The sequence below is a fragment of the Suncus etruscus genome, chromosome 11, assembly GCF_024139225.1.
Source record: "Suncus etruscus isolate mSunEtr1 chromosome 11, mSunEtr1.pri.cur, whole genome shotgun sequence".
NCBI classification, from domain to species: Eukaryota; Metazoa; Chordata; class Mammalia; order Eulipotyphla; family Soricidae; genus Suncus; species Suncus etruscus.
In genome coordinates this window covers 12,114,847-12,132,471 of record NC_064858.1, presented here as the reverse complement: position 1 = coordinate 12,132,471, position 17,625 = coordinate 12,114,847, and the positions used below count along the sequence as shown (strand labels likewise).

The 17,625-nt window shown below is 34.2% G+C and overlaps 1 protein-coding gene and 1 non-coding gene across 2 annotated transcripts in view; one reads left to right on the top strand and one right to left on the bottom strand.

Moving 5' to 3' along the window:
- Positions 1–17,625, bottom strand: part of CNTN1 (contactin 1) — a 241,139-nt gene that overhangs the window by 152,762 nt on the left and 70,752 nt on the right.
- Positions 15,113–15,241, top strand: LOC126023242 (small nucleolar RNA SNORA51). Its single transcript, XR_007500438.1, has one exon. It is a non-coding gene; the product is annotated as a small nucleolar RNA SNORA51 (small nucleolar RNA).

The window sequence follows — 17,625 nt, the reverse complement described above, 5'->3', positions numbered from 1 at the left end:
AAATTTTGCCATTTGCAGTATTAAACTAAACTACAGTTTCACAACATGCATGAAATAGATTAAAGACAGCTATCAGACCTCTAAAATACATAAATGAAAAATTGAAAGACTGCAAGACTTTAAATTCATTCCTACACTGTAGAACACCCTTTACCAGTGCATATTTCCCACCAACAATCTCCAGCGGACATTCAGAACTTCCTTACATTACATATTTTATAGTATGACCATATTTTTATCTTAATTAATTTTTCAAAAAATTTTGAATTGAATCACCATGATACAGTTAGTTGTTCATGACTGAGTTGTAGTTATACAATGCCCAACACCTGACCCTTCAACAAAGCTCATTTCCCACCAACAACATCCCCAGTTTCCACCCACCCTCCACCGGCTCTCCTCACTGTCTGCCTCTAAGGCAGACAATTTTTCTTCTCACTCTCAGTTTCTCTCTCTTTCTTTTTGCCTTTCTTTTAGATACTGGCTTGCAATATGGTTACTGACATGATATCAGGCATATCACTTTACCTCCTTTGAGCACTCAGACCTCCAGAGAAATCATTTCCAACTATCACTGTAATAGTGCTCTCTACTCTGCCCTAACTACATTCTCCTACTCTTTGTGGCAAGCTTCCTACAATGGACTGGTCTTGGCCCTCATCACCTTTTGTAATTGGGTATTATTACAATAATACCCCTTTTATATCCCACAAAGGAGTACAACCATTCTAAGTCTACTCTTTACCCTCTGTCTATCATTCAGGATAATACTTTCCATAGAGATCCATGTATACTCAAATTACATAAGTTCATTTTTCTAAGCACCTGCATATTTTTCCATTATGTAGATGTATTACATTCTTTATTCACTCACCTATTCTCAGACACTTGGGTTGTTTCCAGACCCTGGCTATTGTAAATAGTGCTGCAATGATTATAGGAATGCAAATGCCTTTTATGTCTTATGCTTTGGAGCCCATAAACTACATTCCCACTAGTATTGCCAAGTCATATGGGAGCCCAATTTCTAGTTTTGTGTGGAGTGCACATATTATTTTTCAATAAGGCTGGACCATTCTACCTTCTCATCAGCACTGAATGAGAGTCCCTTTCTCTCAGCATCTGCGCCTGCACTGACTAATCTTGTACTTTTTGATGTGTGTACTTTTCTCTGTGGTCTCAGAAGATGACTCATAGATGTTCAGATTTACTCTATCTGAATATTGATGATATGCTAGCAGATTTTCATGTGGCCATCTATATTTCTTTTTTGAGGAAGATTCATTCATCTTTTTTCTCCATTTTTGATGGGGTTAATGGTATTTTCTTTGTCAAGCTCCACCAGAACCTTATCTATTTTAGATGTTAATCCCTGATTAGATGAATAGTGGGTGAATAGTTTCTCCCTGATGGCAGAAAGACTGATGGCAGTCTTTGTATCCTGGTCACCTGTTCCTTTGAGGTGTGAAAGATTCTTAGTTTAATGCAGTCCCTTTGGTTTATATTTGCTTCCACTTACTTGATCAATAGTATTTATCACTGAATATAACTTCAGCTTCAGTGTCATGGAGAGTTCTGCCTAAATTTCCTTTATGTATTCGTGGATTCTGGTTTGCTACCAAAGCTGTTAATTCATTTTTGACTTTTATACATAGCATTAAAGGCAGAGTTAATTTTTTTTAATATAGATGACTGGTTTTACCAATGTCTTAAAGTTATTTCACATCTCCACTTCATATTTATTGCTTCTTTAGAAAAAAATAATAATTGATTTTATTCCTGAGGACCTATATCAGAATATCCTGTTTTATTCCATTTATCTGAAGGTTCATTTGTTTTCCAATGACATGCTGTGTATTCTTCTCTTAAATGTGAATGTAGGTCTAGCTTTGTTAAGTTGGTCAAGTTGTGGAGAGAAGCTTTGCATAAATCTGCTATACATATTAAGGATGTTCATTTGAATTTATTTTTATAAAACTTTCAGGATTCTATCTCAGTGGTATTAATTATTGTGACTAGGATGTGCCTAGTTTTACATTGGATCTCTTTTGGCTGGTACACTTTGGGAATGCACTTAGGGTGCATGCTTTGGAGACTTCTGAGCTATGCTGACACTCACTGACCTTCTTCATAGAGGCTTTTCTTCCTTTCTTTTTGGTACCAAATGTTTCTTATGTAGTTTCTGTGGAATTTATCACAATGGATTTGGGGGGGGGAGTTATTTTTTGGTTTATTCATTTACGTTGAGACTTTTTTTTCCCATCTTCTGCTGTAATCTGGATGTTTTCAGAACTTCATCTTCGATCTCATTGATTCAGTCTGCAGCAGTTTTGTCTCTGCTTGTGAGGCGTTGCAATGAATTTTTCATTTCACTCACTAAGCTTTTTAGTTGTGACATTTGTTTATATTTTTCTCAAGTCCGTTCTTAATTCCTCTTGTGTTTTATTGGCAATCTGTTCCATTGTTTTATGAACTCATTGAACAAACCTAAATATTTCCATTTTAGAAAGTGTTATTAGCATTTAGGTGTGCATAATTGCAATCTTTACCCACAAGATGTGGGTTTTTGCACTGCTTTACCATTGACTCAGGTGCTTCTTTTCTAAATCACTGTCAGTCTTCTTTACTACCAGGAGGTATCAAGAGATCTTATCTTTCTGCTGTAAAACCAGCCATCCACATGGGAGGCCATTTCCCTGTGCACTACTGGCCTTTGACTTGGGAGGGTGGGCAGAAGTTCATATTTTTGCTCAGACTAGGTTGCCTGCGGTTTTCCTCCTGCTGCTGTTGTCCACCAGTCTCTAGCCTATTCCCTCACTTGGGGAGTTGCACCTCTGGGTGTGTGGTCTCTGACCAGGATGGGCAGGCAGATGTTCATTCCTTTGCACATAAAGAGCTATGCACTGCTTTCCTTTAGTTGGCTGTCTCCCACTAACTTGCCACTCCTGCCACCCACCCATTATATTATATTTTTCATTCAAAGCATTTTAAGTGGAGTTTATATGGTTTAGGTGTTGATACTGAATTACTTTTAGTGGTTGTATACCATTTTTAACCAACTGAAGATATAATACTATTATGAACTTTGCAATATTCATTCATTGTGTTTTTAATCCATTTACTTGGGAAATGTTTTCCTCCTTATTACTTCCTCTACATCACTAAAAAACTTCAACAAAAGAGAATACGATTCATTATTGGTTTACAACTCTTTCCACCCGAAACAAAGCTGACATCCTGACCAATTTACATATCAAAGACTTAACTCTGTGGGATAAATTCTAGATAGATAGGTCTCCACAGCCCTGGGGGTGGTCTAAAGTACTTAATTTTTGAGGCCAAATTGAGATGGATATTTTTTGCAGTAAATTTTTCTGCTCCATTGTTATTTGCATTTAAGAAAGTCATAACTTTCTGTATTAATATTTGAAATTACAACTATGCCATACAGATGTATTGTTTCTAGAAGCTTTTATCAGTCTTTTAAGATCTTCTTAGTATCATATCCTCACAATAGTGAGAACTTAATATCTTCATTTCCTATCTGGATACTTGCCTAATAACTATGGCAAATACTTCTAGTACTATATTAAATAAAAATGGTAAGTGTATGCAACATTGATTGTGCACATCTTAGAGGAAAGGCTTTTAGTTTTTCCACTCAGTATAACATTTGTTGTTGTCTTGTTGTAAATGGTTTTGAGTATTAAAAGTACTTTGGTTCCCATCTTGTTGAGAATTTTTATCATGAATATATGCTGGATCTTGTCAAATAATTTTTCTGAATTTATGATATCCTATAATTATTATTTTTACTTTGACATCGTACACTATGCTTATTGACTTATGTACTTGAAACAATACTTGCATGCCCAGAATAAGAAGTATTTAGTCATGGTGTATGACTTTTCAATAAATTATTTAATTCTATTTGCTCTATTTTGCTAAGGATCCCCATATCTATATTTATCTAAGGTTTTTGTAATTGTCTTTTTGGGTGCTGTCTCATCTACTCTTAGTATCAGGATGATTTTAATGTCAAAGAAACTTTTGGGAATGTTTATGTTTCTTCAAAATCCTGCAAAAGCCTGAAATGTACTGATTGTAGGTCCTCTTTATTAGTCTAAAATAATTCACTAGTGAATCCATCTCATCCTGGGCTTTTGTTCTTAGGAAGACTTTTGTAATTATTTCAATTTCCTAAATGTGATAGGTCTGTTCAAGTATTCCAAATCATCTTAATTCAGGTTTGGGAGGTTATGAGATCAAGAATTTATTCATTTCTACTAGTTTGTCTTGTATCATGGCATATTCACAAAATAATCTCTAACTATCCTTTGAAATTCTGTAGTTTCTCTTGTGCTGTATTCCTTTCATTTCTTATATGATTTATAAGTATATTCTCTCTTTATGAGTTTGGCTATAAGGTCACCGACCTTGTTTATTTAATCAACTAAGCATATCCTGGTTGCAATGATCTTTTAGATTATTTTCTCATTTTGTGGGGGGGAGGGAGATTTCCAGTTCATTATTTCCTTCCTGCGGCATATTTTCTGCTCATTTTGTTACTTATTTTTCAAGTTCTCAGCTGTGTAATCAAGTTAATTAAGTAGAATCATTATTCTTAGTGATAAATGCTTGCAAAGTTATAAATTTTTTTCTTTCTTTCTCTTTTTTAGGCTTTTGGTTTTTGGGTCACACCCAGTGGCGCTCAGGGGTTATTCCTGGCTCTGTACTCAGAAATCATTCCTGGCAAGCACAGGGGACCATGTGAGATGCCAGGTTTTGAAACACCATCCATCCTAATTCCTGTGCGTGCAAGGCAAATGCCCGACCACTGGGCTATCTCTCCGGCCTCATTTTTCTTCTTTCTTTTTAATATAAATTCCTTAACTGAATGACCAGGAGATGCATAGTTACAAAGCTGTTAATGATTAAGTTTAAGTCATACAATGCCCAACACTCTTCATCAGTGCTACTAATATCCCTAGTTTCTCTACTGCCCTGGCATCCCTATCCTCTTCTCTGCCTGCTTCTGTGCTGTCACATCTCTGTCTCTCTGTCTCTGTCTCTCTCTCTCTCTCCCTCTCTCTTCTTTTGAGGGTCTGTGATTTGCAACATTATTACTGAAGGGTTATAGGGTTATCATGCATATCACTTTATCTCCTTTCAGTTCTTATGCAAAGTTATCATTTTCAACTTTCACTGTCATAGTGGTCCCTTCTGTGCCTTAGCTGTATTTCTCCACTATTTATGGCAAGCTTACTACCATAGACTAGTCCTCCTGACCCTCGTCTGTATTGTATAAGTTTTAAATGGGTTCCTGCATCCAAGCATTTTTAAAAACCATTTTAAACAGTTAGTACTAGTTATTAATAATGTACTTATACATTCTTTCAAAGCTAGTATTTCCTTGGGTGATTTTTGCCTAGTTGATCTATCATAAGGTTACAAAACTGGTACTGAAGTCACCTATTATATTGTGCTGCTATTGATTTTTTCCTTCAAATCTATTAGCACTTCTTTTAAGGATATTTACTGGTCCCTTATTGGGAGCATAAATGTTTTTAAGACTGTAATTTCTTCCTGATATACATATCCCTTTATTAAGAAATTGCTTTCTCTGTCATTTATAATGTTATAGAGCCTAAAGCCTTAGTTATATGGTGTACAACCTTTTTGAGAATTGTTTGTTGGAAAATTTTTCTTCTAATTTTTGACATTGAGTCTGTGTTTGCTCTCTCGATCTATTCAAATGTGTTTCCAGCAAGATAAAAAAAAGTTGGATTCAATTTTTTAAATATAATAATAATTTTTATTTTGACCAAAGTGGATTACATATCTTTCACAGTAGTATTTTAGGTACATATTGACATTGTGGATTCAATTTTCTAATTCACTTCTCCAATGTTTGTCTCTTAATCAGTGTGTTTAATCTATTGACATTGAGAGATTATTGTCATATAATTCTGCCATTTTTTCCTTTTAGGAAGCTCTATTCAATTCACAGGCATCATAAAATCACTCTACTCATCTTTTTATGTATATTTATCATTGGAATAACATTGATTCTTTTAACTTTATTACTCAATATTTTAAATGCAACAATTCAAAAACTGTATCACACTTAAATAAATACATGACAGAACTATAAAAACTGGTAGAAGGTGAATGACTATGAAGATAACTTTGCATCATCTCTAAGCATAAATAAATATAATTTTCTTATATCCACATTGCCCCTAATCTTTCTATATTAATTAACCAGTTATGATAGATTCTTTTTTATTTTAATTCTGTCATTTTTTGTAGAAATCTGTTATGCTTTGGAATTTTGTCTTATTTTAAAGCACCCCCGTTTAAATTTTAATTTAAAGTTGTTCTTGGTCTATAAAGTTCCTGAGTTGTTTATTCATAAAATTTTGAATCATCCCTTCAAGTAAAAATGAGCTTCTGGCTGGGTAAAGTCTGGTGAGTCATTCATTTCATTGTGTTTTTTCCCCTATCTCCCCAAATGTTTTTGTAACCACAGTGTTTAAATTAAAAGAAAGATGTATATAATTAGAAAAAGTAAAATAAAATAAAATTTTATCCCCCCCAAAAAACAAGAAACATTGCTTCCTTTCTGGGAAGATCATTTGGTAACCAAGTTGCACAGAAGTTTTTTGGGAAACTGAACAAAGTGATGTGATGTCTAAATCAAAATTGCTTCTTAGATGAGGGGTTAAGGTGGAGGTTGGTGGGATAAAAGAGGTGGGTAGGGGAACTGTTTGTTAATACGTTCATGGAAAAAAATTGGCATTGTTTTATAATTAAAGAACACCATGAAGGTCTTTTAATCCAAGTAAAACAGAGACAGTTCTTTATTATCAATTTAATCTGATAACCATACTTTATAAAATAAAATTTTGTGAATTAAAAAATAAAGCTCCACATCACTAATCATCAGGGAGATGCAAATGAAAATGAAATGAAGTAACATCTCCACAAAGACTGGCACACATCACAAACAGCAAGCACAATCAATGCTGGCAGGAATGTGGGGAGAAAGGAACTCTCATTCACTGCTGTAAGGATTGCCATTTAGTCCAAACGTTCTGGAAACATTATGGATATTCCTCAAAATAAATTGGAAATTGAGCTCCCATATGATTCAGGAATACTACTCCTAGGGATATACCTTAGTTAAACAAAAATACAATACAAAAATGCCTTCTGAACACCTACAGCACTATTTACAATAGCCAAAATTTGTAAACAACCCAGATGCTCAACAACAGATGAGTGGCTAAAGAAACTATGGCACATCTATACAATGGAAAACTATGCAGCTGTTAGGAAAAATGAAGTCATGAAATTTGCCTATACATGGATGGACATGGAGGCTATTAGACTGAGTGAAATGAGTCAGAAGGAGAGAGATAAGTACACAGAATAATCTCACTCATCTGTAGCATGTAAGAAAAATAAAGACAGTGTGGTAATAATAACTAGAGAACATTGAGATAAGAGCCGGAAGCACTAACCCATGATATGAAGCTTAGCATAAAATCTAGTGAGTGCAGTTAGAGAAATATGCCAACAACTACCATGACAATGATAGCAAAAGAGAGTAATAAATAGAATGCCTGACTTGAAGATAGACGGGAGTAGAGGAAACATTGGTGGTGGGAAAGATATTCTGGTAAAGGGTGGTATACATTCAATGACTGAAACCCAAATATGAACACTCTTGTAACCACAGTGCTTAAATAAAGTATTATTTAAATAATATATAAAGAATTAAAACTTCAAAAAAAAATAAAATAAAGTCTCCGGATATGAGAAAAATTCATTATGCCATTTTTCCCAACAGCTAAATAGTATTCCATTGTGTAGACTGTAGATGTACCACTGTTTCTTTAGCTACTCATCTGCTGTCAGGTACCTGAATTGGTTCCTCCTTGAAGACAAATTTAGTCTCTATCATGAAGTGTCTTGTCTATGTTTTCTCTATGCACCTGATATTTTCATGCCTGATATCAAGGTATTTATTCCATTTTGGTTTGACCTTTGAGCATGATGTTAAATAGAGGTCTGAGTTTGCTTTTCTGCATGTGGCTGACCAGCTGTCCCAATACTACTTCTTGAAGAGACTTTCCTTGCTCCACTTTTTACATCCTGCCCCTTTATCAAAGATTAATTGATTTGAGGGTCATTCTCTGAATACTCAAGTTTATTGCATTGATCTGAGGGTTTGTCTTTATTACAGTAAAATGCAATTTTAATGATTATTGCTTTGTAGCACAATTTAAAGTTGGGGAATGTGATGCCTCCCCACTGCCTTTTCCTAAAGATTGCTTTAGCTCTTTGAGGACATTTATTATTCCAAATGAATTTCAGAAGTGTTTGATACTACTTTGAGAAACTATGACATTAGTTTAGTTCCTAGACATTGGTCAACTTTAAGGCAAAATTTAGTTATTCAGCAGTTTCTGACTGCTTGCTTCATCAATAGAAATTAAATTAAGCATAAAAACGTTATCTCATTTCTTGAAAAGAATCATTAAGTACATTTATAATAATTACATTTTTATTTTACACAAATGCTTTATTTTTCATTTTAATCTATTTTATTTTACATTATTTTCTAAATATTAAAGCACCATGATTTATACAGTTATTCATAGTTATTCTATGTTTCAACACCATATCAAAGAAATCCATGCTCCGTTCCATCCTCATCTATCCCAGTCTGTCTGACAGGCCCATTTTTAAATTTGGTTATTGTGACTTGTTTCTCATGCTTACAGTATTATGGACTCTGTAGTTTAGATAGATATATCATTATAACAATTGTGACATAAATATTGATATAGATAAATATATGCATATAATACATATCATTTATGATATATACATATAATATACATATCATGTAATACACCTCAAAACCACTTAGATGTTCAAGGCTCTCCCTGTTTTACATCTCATCCACCTATACATACTCTATCTTTCTCATTAATTACTTACTAATTCATAAAAGAAATTCCAAAGTAAAAATCAGCATCATATTAAAGCAGTACTTTTAATAATTTTATGTTTGCAACTTTAATAAATGTATATAATTGAATATAGATACCAATTGGTATGTTTTCTTAGAACAATTAGTAAACAGACAGTAGCTACTGCACAGAAAATGTAGGTATAAATTTTTACTTTTATTTGAAAAACATTCATTTCCTCCCTTCACTGTTCTAAAAGTAGAACAATTAAATATATTATAGGCTAGCTATAAGAGCTTGTTGGTTGATGGGGAGGAATATTGATCAGAAAATATACCAAGTTGCTCAAATAAAGTGACAAACAAAATGCAAATCTATATTCCTGATTACTTGACTAAAATACAGTTCTTAAAACAACTCAAAACCAAGATGTTAATTTAACAAAATATATAGGCACAATTATATAGAGAAAAATATCAATATGTCCATATTAAACACTCAAATTTACCTAAGTTCTACTTCTAAACATATAAACATTGAGCCATAATCATTAATTATGAAAATGATATCATCCCACATACTGAAGATTTCAGTTTGTCCTTAAGTTACTCCAATTACAATCAAGATAAGAACCATATTTACAGAATTCAGTAAGAATATTTTTAAAATGCAGTTTATAGAAAGTGAAGCCAAAATGACTAAAAAAGTTATGTGAATGCACCTGTGGGAATTAACATAAAAAATTCATAAAAGCTGAACTGAACACGGGATACTACTTAGAAAATTCACTACAGGTAAACAATATTTGCCTTAGAGAAATTCAACCCTCCAGAATACAGAACTGAGTAAACATTTAAAGTAAGGGAATGCTTCCTCAGTGTGGGGAAGGAGAAGTAGGAATTTAAGAAGAAAGGGGACAGCAAGCATATGCCAAACATAAAGCATCAAACTAAAGTGAGAGGTTGATGCTAAAAGAATTTGCAAGACTTCCGCTTTACATCAGCATTCCCAAGAGCATAAGATTTTATTGAGCCCTATATAGTGGACTTCTGCTCCTGGACTGAACCAACCAGTCATTCTAAGGTGAGCCTCTCCAATTATGGTTCCGTCTCAATAGGTTCTTTACTTGTGCAGATGTGGCAAGGCTTCATAGAAAAATATGCTGAGCACAAAACTTCCATAGAATTTAGTTTTATTCTAAAACTGGGTGCTAAGTCAAACTGACCCTTGCAATTTATGAAAGAAAAAAAAATATTAAAAGCTGTGGCCATAGGGGACTGCACCTGCCAATTTGAAGTGAACCCAATCCAGAAGTATTACCATCTTAGCTTCTTCTGAAAGGGTCAAAAATTGCCTCTACCTTAAAAGGGTCACAGTCTGAATTAAACCTAAACAGAATTACAACCTTGGTCCTTTCCTAGAGGTTTAAAATGTACCTGATTTAATATCCAACCAAAGACTAAGGGCACTGAAGGCAATGGCATTATAGCTTCAGTTTTGTGCCTGCAATCATTGTGTCAATAATAAATAAATAAATAAATAAATAAATAAATAAATAAATAAATAAATAGCAATCACTACTGAGAACTGCTAATAGGCTTAAAGAAAGACATCAATTGGAACAAAATAGTAATGGGAAAACTCAACAGCTACTATCAATTCTTGACAGACCAAACAGGATAAAACTTTAAAAGGATATACTGGATATGAATGAAGAAATGGAAAAGGGGGGATTTACATGCATATATTGGGCTACAGCTCCAGAAAACTGGATACACATTCATCTTCAAAGCACTTGGGACAGTATCCAAAAAGACTACATGCTGGACAATGAAAATTACCACCATAATTAAAAACCTTGATAAGAAACCAGAACTCATACAGTACAAAGAGGAAAATGTGGGCAGAACACTCCATGGCATTGAAGCCAAAGGCATCTTTGAGGATAAAACGCCACTGGCTAAGCAACTGGAAGCAATGATAAACAAATGGGACTATATTAAACTGAGAAGCTTCTGACTAGGATCCAAAGGTTTTCTATGGAATGGAAGAAACTATTCACCCAATACCCATCTGATAAAGGGTTAATAGCTAAGATATATAAGGCACTGACAAATCTTTACAAGATAAAAAACATCAAACACCATCAAAAATTAGTAAACATCAATAGACATTTTCTCAAAGAGGAGGCACAAATGGAAAAAATGCACATGAAATGATGTTCCACATTGCTGATTACTGGGGAGATGCAAATCAAAGCACCAATGAAATATCATTGCACACCAGAGAAACTAACACACACACACACACACACACACACACACAACAATCAGTGCTTGGTATGGATGCCAGAGAAAGGGAATCATTCACTGTTGATGGGAATAATACAGATAGGTCCAGCCTTTTTGGAAAACAATATGGACATTACTCAAGCATCTAGAAATTGAACTTCCATATGATCCAGCAATACCATTCCTGGCATATTCCCCAAGAACACACAAAAAATACAAAAATGTCCTTTGTACTACTATGTTTATTTCAGTACTATTTCAAGAGCCAGAATCTGGAAACAACCCAGGTGCCCTACAACAAATAAGTAGAAAAAGAAACTGTGGTTTGTCTACACAATGTAATACACTGCAGCTATTAGGAAAAATGAAATCATGAATTTTTCTTATACGTGGATGGACAAGGAGATTATTATCCTGAGTGAAATGAGCTAGAGGGAAATAGAAAGAGAATAATCTCAGAAATTAGCGGGCTATATGAAAAATAAGAGATAGTATTGTAACAATATCCAGAGGCAATTGAGATAAAGGTCAAGAGGTACAACTCAGGATAGGTTGCTCATCACAAAGAGCTGTGAGTGCAGTTAGAGTAAAAAATGGTCTATTACTCTGGACAATAACTTGATACTAAAATGGGAGAAAGTGATAAGCAATGTATCCCTCCACCAGCAATAGTTCAAACCACACTATCATAAAGGAATCAGAGGGGGGGGAGGGAGAGAGGAGTAGGCAGGAAGAGAAAGTGAGTGGGAGGAGAGTGAGAAAGAGAAGCAAATTGCCTGCCCTTGAGACATGGGAGGTGCTAGGGAAACAGAAAACAATAGGTAGAAAGAAGGTTGTACTGGTCAAAGATTGTGTTCATTGTATGACTGAAATCCAACAATGAAAAACATTGTAAACACTGTGCTTAAATAAAGCAATTAACAATAAACAATTAAGTATTTCCATAAAACCAAGAAGATAAAGTTAAAAAATCAAGAGGATAGAAATTATACAAACTATCTTCTCAGACCAAGATATTCTGAAAGCAGAAGTGAATTACAATACATGGAGAAATAATGTTAACACCTGAAAACTGAACAACTGACTACTGAACAAACCAGTGAAACAGATAAAATCAAGGAGGAAATCAAAGATTTGTAGAAACAAATGAGAATGAAGATACTAATAATCAGAATTCACGGAAAAACTAAAAGTGGTATTAAAAGCACATTAATAGCTCTGCAAGCAGCAATTAGGAACAAAAAAAGGGTCTACATAAATAACTTTACGGGGAGATTTGGGACATTGGTGATGGGAATGTTGCACTGGTGATGGGTGGTGTTCTTTACATGACTGAAACCCAAACACAATCATGTATGTAATCAAGGTGTTTAAATAAAATATAAAAAAAAAATATATGTAGGAATGTAGACCTTTTAGACCTAGGAATCGGTCTAAAAGATACAGTGTTCAAAATCTCTACTTGGATACAGGGGTCTTTATTTAATACAGTAAAAAGTAAACAGAGTCAGTACATAATTGGTTAAATAAACATGAAACATTTAACAATGAAAAAAAAAGAAATTGTAAAAATGGGGCCAGGTGGTGGCGCTAGAGGTAAGGTGCCTGCCTTGCCTGCGCTAGCGTTGGAGGGACCGCGGTTCGATCCCCCCTCGTCCCATATGGTCCCCCAAGCCAGGGGCAACTTCTGAGTGCATAGCCAGGAGTAACCCTTGAGCATTACCGGGTGTGGCCCAAAAACAAAAAAAAAAAAAGAAATTGTAAAAATGAGAATAAACCAAAAATAAGGAGGTAAGAGGAAATAATAAAACTTAGAGCAGAAATTATCAAACTAGATACCCAGAAAATAGTCAAAAATATCAATGGAAGCAAAAGTTGGTTCTTTGAAAAAACAAGATCAATAATGCATTAGCAAGACTCACAAAAAAAGAATCTTAATAAACCAATTCAGCATGAAAGAAAGATGAGATAACAGATACTACAAAAATGCAAAGGGTTATCAGAGATTACTTTAAAAACCTATATGCCACAATACAAGAAAATCTATAAGAAATGGATTAATATTTGAACTCCTATAACTTCCCATGTTTGAACAAAGTGATTAGTAATACCTGAATAGACCTACCACTATTGAAGAAATTGAAATGGCAATAAAAAAGACTACCTGAAAACAAAAGACAGGTCCAAATGAATCCACTTTCTTCTAACCTTAAAAGTAGACCTAGAGCCAATAACTTTTCATGCTGTCAGAAAATTGCAGAACTGAAACACTCCAAAGCAGTTTCTATAAAGCTTAACATCACTACAGGAAGATATCCCTGACAAAACACTGTTGTAACGATGCTCAACAAAATACTAGAAAATAGAATCTAACAACTAATCAAAAAGGTTATATACACCATGAGCAAGTAGGATTAATTCCAGAGATGCAAGGATAATTTAACATACACAAGTCAATCATATCAATAAAAGGAAAAATAAAAGTCACATGATCACAACAATATATGCAAAGAAAGCATTTGACATGTTCCAGAACCCATTAAGAAAAGAACTCAACAAGATGCGAAGAGATGGAACTTTCTTCAATATAGCCAAGCCATATATCAAGTCCAGTGGCAAACGTTAAAAAGCTAAAAGCTTTTTAACTTTTTAGCTTTTAGCTAAAAAGGCTTTTAACTGGCACCAGAAAAGGTTGTCCATTGTAACAAATTCTATTCAGTATAGTAATGGAAATACTTGTCGTAGCAATTAGGTAAGAAAACATCGAGAACAATAAACTGATATGCATGGCACACAATGTCAAAAATGGGGGGAGGGAGAAAACTTTAACAAATCTAAATATGTGCCAGTTTTCATGGCAGACTAAAGTAGGGTATGGTGGCATAGGATAGACTCTGGGAACATTGGTAGAGGAAGGTTGACACTAGTGATTTGACTGTTGCTGAAACATTTCAAGTTTAAAGACTAACAATAAATAATTTTTTAAAATCACAATAATTTAAATATTTTCGAATGGGAAGAGAAAACAAACAGACACCTCTCAGAGGAAGACTTTTTTTTTTTTGAGGATTAGCAAGTTACTGACTTTTATTTGAAAGTGTTAAAACATAGAACATTTAAAATAAAAGAACATAAAATGTGTTATTTTTGGTACATTTGGCTTATGTTTATAACAATAATAATAATACTGTCTATCTAAGAGTTGGGGTCTCTTTCACTTGGAAAACAATTGTTTTGAGTTTAGGACTATAGCTTATTCCTTCTGTTTCTCATTTGGTCCTTAGATTAGTCCTCACACTAGCAGTGCCTAAGAGTCTTTGCTTTATGAAAATTTCCCTCTCTTTTGAATATCTTTCTGTGTCACTTTTTTTTTTAATAATCTTCATTTTGACCAAAGTGAATTACAAATCTTTCACAGTAATATTTTAGGTACATAGTGACATTGAGTCAGGGGCATTCCAACCACCAGTGTTGTCTTCCCTCCACCCCTCTTCCCAGCATGCATCCCATATCCCTCTCCTTTAATCCCTGGGCTGCTAGGATAAGTGGTTCCCTCTGTGTCTAGTTTGTTGTAGATTGGGTTTCAAATCTGTTGTTGTTAGCTTTGAGTTGGTGTTTAAGAATGATCATTTTATGGAGCTCAACTTCCAGCTTTTGGAGAAATCTCCATATCTCTTTCCACAAGGTTGGACTAGACGGCATTCCCACCAGCAGTGAATAAGAGTTCCTTTCTCAGGGCTGGAGAGATAGCACAGCGGTAAGACCGTTTCCTTGCAAGGAGAAGGACGGTGGTTCAAATCCCGGCATCCTATATGGTCCCCCGAGCCTGCCAGGGGCGATTTCTGAGCATAGAGCCAGGCTGTGTTCTTTACACATACTGTATAGAAAGAGGTATAGTAAATGCACCCCAAATACACCTCAACCCAGGCTGTTTGTCTGGTCTGTATGGTGAATGGGGGGACAAAAAAAAAGAATTATCATTTTATATTTCTACTCAATGTTCATACACCTGTTTGATCTTGGTACCCTCCATTATTTCCCCCTCAATTTGTGAGGCAGAACAAGATGGTTCAAGTTATGTGGTTCTGTTTGGAGGGAAGAAAGAAAAAAGAGAAAAAAGGGGGGCTATAAATCAAACAAGAAAGAAACAGGAGGAATCCTTCTAGAGGCTATAAACATCAATTTAAGAGAATAGAAAAAGGAAGAAAAACATAAAAACCATACCAAAAAAAATCAAACAAAAGAACCCGAAAAGCACCACAGCAATAAAGACAACAACCAAACAATAACATGGTCCTAAAATAAAAAAACAAAGCATACAAAAAAGAAAATAAACAACAACAATAACAATAACAAAAAATTAATGCGTGCTTTTTTTTGCATAGGCACAGTAAATATTGGGGACATTAGAAAGGGAATTCCCTAGGCTTAAGAGATAAAGGGTTTCTCCGCCCTTGAAGCATACTGTCATGGGAATAACATAGGCTCTGTACATGCTCTTTTTCTCTTCCCTAGGTCCTTTTGTGCTGTCTGGAAACTTTCCACTCAGTCGTGGATGATAAAATCAGGCCTCAGTAACTAGAGGAAAACCAATTCAAGGTCAAAAGACACATGTAAAAAAGTGCTCATCATCTCTTATCATTAGAGAAATACAAATAAAGACACTGGTGAGGATGGCATATTTCAAAATTATTGGAAATAATTTGTTTTAGTGAGGATGTGGTGAAAAAGGAACTCTCATTCAGTGCTTGTGGGAACCTGATTGAATTGTTTCATAACTTTAAAGACCTACTATCAATCCTTTTCATGAATTTCCAGGAAATTGAAAAAATGAAACATTCCCAAAGAGTTTCTATGAAGCAAACATCACCAAATAGCAAAAGCTGGCAGATGCCACAAAAAAGGAGAATTACTGTTAATATACTCGAAGAACAAGGATCTAAAGATGCTCAACAAAATATGGGCATATAAAATCTGTTCTAAGATATGGCATATGACAAGTTTTCCCACTCTCAACACTTCTATTTAATATAGTGACATATGTACTTGCTATAGCAATTAGGCAAGAAAAATATATCAAGGACATCATGATAGAAAAAGATGTCAAGTTCTCACTAAAGCTGATATAATTCCATTATTTAGAAAATCCTAAATCTACAAAAAGCTTCTAGAAACAATAGTTTTGCATAATAAAGTGGCATACTACAAAATTAATATGCATTTATTCGTGGATTTTTGTAAGAAATAATGAAAGGCAAAAAAAAAGATACTACAAATCAATCCCATTAATAATTGTGCCTCAGAAAAATCCAAGACCTTGGAATCAAATTAACTAAAGACATGAAATACCTATACAAATAAAACTACAAAACACTGCTTCAATAAAAGAGAACTGAAGGAAATAAAAACAGCCTTTTAATGGTTTGGGAGAATTAACCATTAAATGCCAATACTTTCCAAGCAATGTTAAATATTAAACATTAAATGCAATATCTATAAGAATACCCATGACATTTTCAAGGAAATAATTCATTTCTGAAATGTATATGAAACAATAACCCTCCACAAATAACTAAAGCTATATCCGAGGAAAAGAATATGGAAAGTATCACTTTCCATAATTTCAAACTATAAAGCAATAGTCATTAAAAGAGCATGGAAGAATCACTTTCCATAACTTCAAACTATAAAGCAATAGTTATTAAAAGGCATGGAAATCACTTTCCATACCTCCAAACTATAAAGCAATAGCCATTAAAAGAGCATGACATTAGGATAAAGACAGACCCTCAAATCAATGGAATAGACTTGACTACTTTGAGACTAACACTTAGGCATATGAACAGTCTTCAATAGTGAGTCAAGAAATACAAAATGGCTCTTCAACAAATGGTTTTGGAATAATTGGTCAAATGCATGGAAAAAGTGTGAACTCAGACCTCTCTAACAATTTACACAAAAATCAAATCAAAATGGACTAAGGACCTTGATATCAGACTTGAAACCATAAGACACATAGAAAAAACATAGGCAAAACACTGAACCTAAAGGTATCTTCAAGGATAAAGCACCACTGTCAGGTAAGTAGAAGCAAAGATAAGCAAATGGGACTACATTAAGTATAATAACATCTGATAAGGGGTTAATAGCTAGTATATAATAATATATAAGATACTTGTAGAGCTTAGCAAAAAAAACAAACAAACAAACAAAAAAAAACATATCTAGCCCCATCCAAAACTGGGGAGAAGAAATGGATAGACATTTCCTCAAAGAAGAAACACAGATGGCTAAAATGCAGGTGAATAGATACTTCACATTATTTATCATCAGGGAGATGTAAATCAAAA